Source organism: Coregonus clupeaformis, chromosome 11 (assembly GCF_020615455.1).
Source record: "Coregonus clupeaformis isolate EN_2021a chromosome 11, ASM2061545v1, whole genome shotgun sequence".
Lineage (NCBI taxonomy): Eukaryota > Metazoa > Chordata > Actinopteri > Salmoniformes > Salmonidae > Coregonus > Coregonus clupeaformis.
Window position 1 is genome coordinate 50,388,291 of NC_059202.1, and position 8,199 is coordinate 50,396,489.

At 42.1% G+C, this 8,199-nt stretch overlaps 1 pseudogene; it reads left to right on the top strand.

Annotated features, from left to right (window-relative positions):
* The first annotated feature begins 2,018 nt into the window (after window positions 1–2,018).
* LOC121577375 lies at window positions 2,019–7,145 on the top strand (annotated as a pseudogene).
* Window positions 7,146–8,199: the final 1,054 nt, after the last annotated feature.

An 8,199-nucleotide genomic window follows, 5' to 3' on the forward strand; every position in this document is an offset into this window, starting at 1 on the left:
TTATACTGATTCATGATTTAGATTGGCTCAGAAAAGCTGCCTGCCTGTCTGTTTCATCCCGACTCCTGACCCCTACACGTTCATTACTATGGGACAGCTGGAGATCGAATTTCAATATTGAAACAATGTTGGAAATGTCAGAGAGACAGACAGCAAGGTTTATACAAATCTCCGCTATTGAAAACCAATTGCTAGTCTAAAAGAAATGGGAGATAATGTCTAGATGCTTTTTACACTGAGGATCAAGTTTATAAATTGCCTGGCTGGGCTGATGAGACAGTGGATGTGAGATGGAACAGAGTAAATAGGGATTTTAACGTCATAGCTTTAGCCGGTGGTAACTTGTGAAATAGACACCTGCTGGAATGCGGTTTTAACCCATCAGCATCCAGGTTTAGACCCACCCGTTGTATAATATATTGTATATTACAGTGTATATATTATTGAGGCCCAGTTAATACAACTGCAAAATCTTTATCTAGCCTCGAGAGGTTATAAACATTAATCCAGAAAAATATATATTATTAGCTATTCACACACAGTTTCTGCATAGTACTGTAGGCCTAGTATTTCATTTTTACATTAACTCATCATGAAAACATGTGATCGTTGATAATTGCAGTCTCCGCTTTGATCATCTTTCAGAGGGCACGACTGTTATGCTTGAGGCACTTACTATGATTCTTGGCACGCCTCATATTTTCTGTGTAAATGACATACAAAGAAAGCTTAAGAGGTGTTTCTCAAGGGCTCACACATTTTTACGCTTACACTCCATTGGCAAGTCGGCTATGGAAAACTTGAACTATAAACTTCAAGCACTGTATTCGGTGTGGTTTGAGGCTGAGGACTGAGGTGGGCTGGGGATCCATTGCTTGGTTTCTACTGCAGCGGCATCCCAGAAAGGCAAGGGTTGCATCCCAAATGGCACCCTATTCCCTGTGCACTACTTTTGACCAGAGCCCATTTGGGACGCAACCCAGGTCTAGTTGAAGGTCAGGTGGTAGGGGGCAACACTCTGCCACCTCAAACCACTGTCACTATGGCAACTTATAGGGCCCTCACCACCACAGAGTTTAAAAGCCTGTCAGGACCAGCCAGACAGTCCTCAGAAATATTTTTTATGGCCCCCTTCTTCGCTCTCTCTCTCTCTCTCTCTCTCTCTCTCTCTCTCTCTCTCTCTCTCTCTCTCTCTCTCTCTCTCTCTCTCTCTCTCTCTCTCTCTCTCTCTCTCTCTCTCTCTCTCTCTCTCTCTCTCTCTCTCTCTCTCTCTCTCTCTCTCTCTCTCTCTCTCTCTCTCTCTCTCTCTCTCTCTCTCTCTCTCTCTCTCTCTCTCTCTCTCTCTCTCTCCCTCTCTCTCTCTCTCTCTCTCTCTCTCTCTCTCTCTCTCTCTCTCTCTCAAGAAATGGCTGCATACATTCTGCCTGGAAATGCAGCAGCCAGCAGATCAAATTGGTCATGGACATTTCCGTGTGAGATAAGGTCTGAAAGGACCTTGGTGACCTCTTAACTTTATTTATAATGTATCTTTCAGAACGATCTGACCAGCTTGTACATAATATTAATAATATTCCAATGTACGCCTGTATCAAACAAAGTTTGAAATGTTTAATGTAACACTGTTTATAGTAACAGCTTTCCTTTGTCACTTATGGTCTGTGAAATGTGAAGTGCTTAGTGGCCTGCGCTCACGAATACTAACAGGCAACCATATGGTGGATAACACTGCCATCTTCAGATGGGGTTGCAGTTTTATCAGTGTTATGAAATTGAAAATTGGAAATGTAATTATAAATAACTTTTAACCATGCCAATATCCATCTGGGCAGAAATCCAGAAATTCTGGGCAGAATTCAACATACTATATTTTGACTGCTGACTACGCCTACTGATGTTCAAAGCTCCACAGGGCTCTTTCTTTTTGGAGGGTGCGTTTGTTTTTTTCAAGACCGACCAATCACCATCTAGTTTCTTGAGGTCTAACGTCCAATAGCTCTCCTCTTTGTATGCCGCGGACAGAGAAGTAGCAAATGGGCCGGGGTTTAGCTAATACCGTTCTTTAAATAGTTTAAATCCGTATTTACTTGTTCAGTTTTAATATACCATTACAGTGCAGCTGTATTTTAACAAAATAATCTCAGCCGGGACAAGCGATGGAAAGTGAATATATCTAATATAAAAAATAAGTGAGTAAAGTTTAACCGGATAGCTAGCTCATAGCTAAATAATCGTTGCTGGGCACCAGTCTTTTCGTTTTCCGACATACTCTGCACGTTTCCTTGTTGTTGTTAGCGACCGAGCTTGCTAACTGCTCAATTTAAGCATTACTTGCTAGCTAAATTACACCCACCTACAGTTTTTAGCTACGAGAAAGGAAACGGGCATGGCGGAATTTCTCGAAAATCCGTCAATTCTCACGAAGGATAAACTCAAAAGTGAGCTCACGGCCAACAATGTGCCCCTTCCCATCTCCGACCAGAAGAAAAATGTCTATGTTCAATTGTACTTGAAGAACTTGACCGTTCTGAACCAGAAAAGTCCACCTACAGACATGTTCTCCAGTGATGAAGAACTACCTGCCCCTGTAGTCTCCAACAATAGTATTTCTGGAAGAGTAAGTTATGAATATATTATTATTAGTCATTACAGTGCTATGAATTGATTTTGTAATGTTAATCATAATGCATGAAATCACTAGTTACCTGTGTTAAATGATTGTTGCCTTTCCATATAATGTTATTCAGTTAAATATCCACTTCCTGTTTCTTTCCCTCTTAAACCATATTCGCACGGGACAAGTATAGAGAACGTTGGTTATGGAATTATTACTCCAGAATGTCCGTTATTCCAGAGGACGTTTCGGGAAGGGATTCGTTTTTTTCCAAACTGTCCCCAGTAATTCTTACTTGTTTATATATATATATATATATATATATATATATATATATATATATATATATATATATATATATATATATATCTCAATTGACAGTTATGACGGAAGCATGCAGGTTTGTATTGTAGCCGTGAAGATATTTCAACATGTCCAGCTGATAGTGCCACACTGATAACTCGAGCTTGGTTTCTAAACCATACCAAACCATCTTTGGTATAGTGTCATAATAATTGATCCGCAGTACTTCCTAAATGCCCCTCAGCCTTCGGATGTGAGCTAAACAGTGCACTTGCACTTGAGATACGTTTTAAGGCTATGTGTGAGAAAGTTAATTTATAATTTCCAAACGTTTAGGTCAGTTGTGTGCTGCTTTGCGATCTATTAACAGCAAGGGTTGCATTAAATAGGCACAATATTTTTTACTGATCCATTTGGCAATATTCAATTAATACCCACAAAACATATAAACAAAAGCATTCACTGTGAAAGTTGACATATGTAGGCCATTCATATATAGCTTATGCGCAGCACTTTGTTCAATTGATCAAATCAGTTATTGTTTTCTTGCTCAAACCGCGAGCAACACCTGTCAAAGTCAGACATTTCTCTCAAAACACAGGGATGTCAATTCGCAGGGGACTAGTATTATCAGAGGACCTTCGCCAAAAAACACTAGGTTATTCTGGCTGGAATTATTACTCTCCTGACATGTAAAATGACTGAGATTGTAGATTCGGGCGGGACTAAAATTACATATGTGGTGTTTTGTGCTCATGCACATAATTACATTATCCGACCTCCCCCAGTAAAACTAATCAGGTCTGAATAGGGCTTTACTCATGCCTTGCATTGGTTCTCTAATGTCTGTGTTCTTTCTAGATAATCTTAGTTAAGACAGAGATAGGCTAATCTTTGGTCTCTAGATAAACTTATTACCCAGGTCTATGAATTGACACCCATAATCCATCCATCCACAGAAAGCCACCAGGAAGACTGACAAGCCTCAGTCAGAAGGAGTGGAAGTGACAGACCTTACAGATGCAGGCTTAAAAGATGAGCTGTTGAAGCATGGAGTCAATGCTGGACCCATAGTTGGTGAGTCTTCCTTATGTTTTACTCAGGGTGTGTCTTAAAGTGGCTTCCTCTCCTTGCCTTGCTCTGCTACTTCATCTGCATTGATCTGAGAAGATTTCACCTCTTCAGTTCTTGTACATCTGTGCAGATGATGGAAATGAGACAAGAAGAGGAAGGCACTTTAGACTATTGAGATGCACCAACAGACTCAAGCATTCAGTGAGAGATCCTTGACTAAATGTACCACCTTCACTTAATCTCTAACTTGTTTCCCCTTGTCTTCAGGCTGCACCCGCAAGCTTTATGAGAAGAAGCTTCAGAAGCTACTGGATACAGCTGCCGCTGAGGCTACCCCTAGCCTATCTGAGACTGCCACAGTTACCGCTGCAGCAGCCAAGACAGACAGCATCCAGAACGGCAACACACTCTCTGACCAGTACAGTGACAAGGAGGAAGGTGAGATTAGATATTAGTTACAACTGCACAAGAACATGCACCATTAATTAAGCAGCACACTTAAACAAAGATACTTAATTCAGGGTTGGTTTCAATTCCATTTCAATTCAGGAAGTAGGCCTAAACTGAAAAGCAATGAGGAAATTTGAATTTTAGAATTGAAATGGAATGGATCCTTTTTACTTTGATATTTGACTGCCAGTTTAGATGCCTCTGTCAGATGAGATAACTGCTGCTCCTGAACCAGAGCCAGTTCCTGTTGTGGAGAAGCCTGTGATGCGCAGAGGGAAGAGTCCTGTCACCATCAGGACCAGTAGCAGACGGAGCAACATGGTAAGCCTTCAAGTTCAAGTTAATTTAAATAAATACAATGCAAAATCACACTCACCAGAGCTCTCACATTAAAACAGCTTTCGTCTTCAACAGCAAGAAAGTTCAGCACAAATATGTAAATAATCTTATCTTGCACCCATAAACCCCAACCAATCATCTGTTGTCATTGTTAATGTTCACAGGTGGTGGAGGAGAGTCTAGCAACTGGTGACCAGACCCCTAAGAAGACGGGGGAGAATGTTGAGGAGATTCTCGCTAATGAGATCCTTTCACCCATAGGCATCAAGTAAGACCTTTTTTAGGCCATATCACTAGTATGTGGAACCTTTCACTTTTGGTCAAACTAAGACAGATCCCATCTCTAGATCTGACCAAAATGCATTTTTTATGTGTATGGCTCCAAGAACACAGGGGTACTTACCAGTCAAATCTTTACAGCAGTTGTTAAACATGACTTGTCAAAAATCACTTTGTCACATCATCCTCTAATCCTCCTCTCTCCCCAGCGCCACCTGCAGGAGATCGATCCGCGGCGCGGCTGGCCGACCGCTGAAACCCAGCAACTACTGGCTGAATGAGTCTCTCCTGGAGCGCTCCACTCTACACAGAGTCTCACTCTGAGTGCAGCTCCCTGGGCTCAGAACCGGCCAGGCCAGGATTCCTCTCTGTCCTACTAAAGCTCATGGTGCTCATCACTGTAGCTGGTTCCATCTACTTCGTCATCCAGCACCTTGATGCAGATCAGGTCCAGTCCGTCAAGGGTTTGATAAACAACGCCAAGGGTCCCCTGTGTAGCACGGTTGATAAGGTGGTAGATGCCATGGTCGATAATGTGATTGTGCCGCTGGGCATCGGGGCCGGCAGCAGCCAAAGTGCAGGAGCTGAGGGTGGCGTCATGTAAGCAATGCACCTTCTCCACCCTGCTCTCTTTTATTATAATTTGTACCACTATTTTACCAGGCTGTCCAATTGAGGTCAAAAGACCTCTTGGTCAAGAGACCTGGCCATGCCCTGTTTTGCCATCCACAGCTCACTATCTCCCCCCCCCATCGCTTCATTTGGTCAGCAACCCCATCTTCATCTTTTTATACATGGTTGCCTATCTTGGAGCACTGACTGACTTTTAATCTGGGCTGGTAGACTGTCTGACCCTGTCCCCTCCTTGTTAACTTCTCCTCGCCCCCACTAAGGAGAGAAAAGAGGGGCATTCAACCTAATCAACACCAGCTTCCTGGAAAACAAACCAACACTGTCTTGTCATGACAGTCTGAATAGACTCGTTTTTATTAAGTCGTTTTTAATCATAGTGTGAAGTGCATTTTGTGTATTCTTTGTGTGTATTTTTCACTTATGTGTGTAGATAGAACTCCCATGTGATATCGTGAGGACAGGTCACATGCATGGTTGTAGTTTCTGAAGGACATGGTTGTAGTTTTTGAAGGACATGGTTGTAGTTTTTGAAGGACATGGTTGTAGTTTTTGAAGGACATGGTTGTAGTTTTCGGGGTGTCTGTTGTGCCAGGCATAACTTGCATAGTGCCAGGGTTGAGGTCAAATCCATTTAAATTCCAGTCAATTCAGAAAGTACCGGTAAACACAATTCCAATTCCAAAGGTTCCTCATAAAAAGCTTTGAAGAGAATGGGAATTGGAGTGTACTTCCTGAATTGAAATGGAATTGACCCCAACCCTGCTTAGTGCCCTCCCACTATTTCAAGCACAAAGAAATGCTACTAATTACGGAAATATCTACAATTAATTACAAGTATTTCTGAATGGATTTTGAATATACACTGTAGTATTAATAATAGAGATAGGTAGAATAATGTTTTTAAACTATGAATTAAATGGTGCTCAGGTCTATTCTAATCTGCTCTAAATTAATTGGATCACTGCTGCGAGGAGTCATAATACTGTCCAATAGTTTTAAATATGGTTTTGTCTCTGTATGAGGAGAAGCCCTTTTTCATGCTATAAACTATGAGTTTGATTGCTAAAACTATTACTTGTCTTTAAACTGATCATGTAGATCCCTCAGTACATTGAAAAGCTGTTGGGGAGATCAACTGCAGTAAGTAAGCATGGTCCCAGATCTGTTTGTGCTATCTTGCCAACTCTCTTGGTCATTGTCAGGAGGAGTTGGCAAGACAGCACAAGCAGATCTGGGACCAGGCTAGCAGTAAGTGGTCTGGTAGTTGAATGGCTCATCATAGTACCAGACTTGAAGTGTGATGACCAAGTCCCAATATAGCTTTGTGTGAGTTTGTGTTTCATCTTTGGTGCTTTGTTGTTCTGAAGATTCCAGATCCTTCAGTCATTTACATTTACATTTACATCATTTAGCAGACGCTCTTATCCAGAGCGACTTACAAATTGGTGCATTCAACTTATGATAGCAAGTGGGACAACCACTTTACTTCTTCTTTTTTACGGGGGGGGGTAGAAGGATTACTTTATACTATTCCAGGTATTCCTTAAAGAGGTAGGGTTTCAAGTGTCTCCGGAAGGTGGTCAGTGACTCCGCTGTCCTGGCGTCGTGGGGGAGCTTGTTCCACCATTGGGGTGCCAGAGCAGCAAATAGCTTTGACTGGGCTGAGCGGGAACTGTGCTTCTGTAGAGGTAGGGGAGCTAGCAGGCCAGAGGTGGATGAACGTAGTGCCCTCGTTTGGGTGTAGGGTCTGATCAGAGCCTGAAGGTAAGGAGGTGCCGTTCCCCTCAGCTCTGTAGGCAAGCACCATGGTCTTGTAGTAGATGCGAGCCTCAACTGGAAGCCAGTGGAGTGTGCGGAGGAGCGGGGTGACATGAGAGAACTTGGGAAGGTTGAACACCAGACGGGCTGCGGCGTTCTGGATAAGTTGTAGGGGTTTAATGGCACAGGCAGGGAGCCCAGCCAACAGCGAGTTGCAGTAATCCAGACGGGAGATGACAAGTGCCTGGATTAGGACCTGTGCCGCTTTCTGTCCCATCTAAAGGGCATGCTCACCGTAGCAAAAAGTTTTAAAACAGGAAAACATAAATGGGTATTCCTTATTGAACAAATACTCTGTGATTCTGTGTTTTTTTTCCATTTGGTGCCGAATGAACACGACCCAGGACTGTCTGTCTTTAAATTTAGTGCACCCACACAGCCCTTCCTAATGGTTCGTACATAATACTACAGATCTTAGAATAATTATATTTTTGCAAAAGAAAGTTGAGCAAGTAAATGGCTCATAATACTACTCTAATTTTAATGAGTCAAAAACTCAAATTGAGTTTGCCTCTTGTACACTTAATCTTGATAGCAGAGGTAATACTAATGGGGACAATAATTAACTGAGGAGACTAATGGTAAAAGTGATAGCCACTTAACTTATGTTGACCATTTACTGACTTTCACTTGTCAAGAAGTTGACATTTGTCCACACTGTTAGAAAAAAAACCTGTGAAGTATATTTTTAT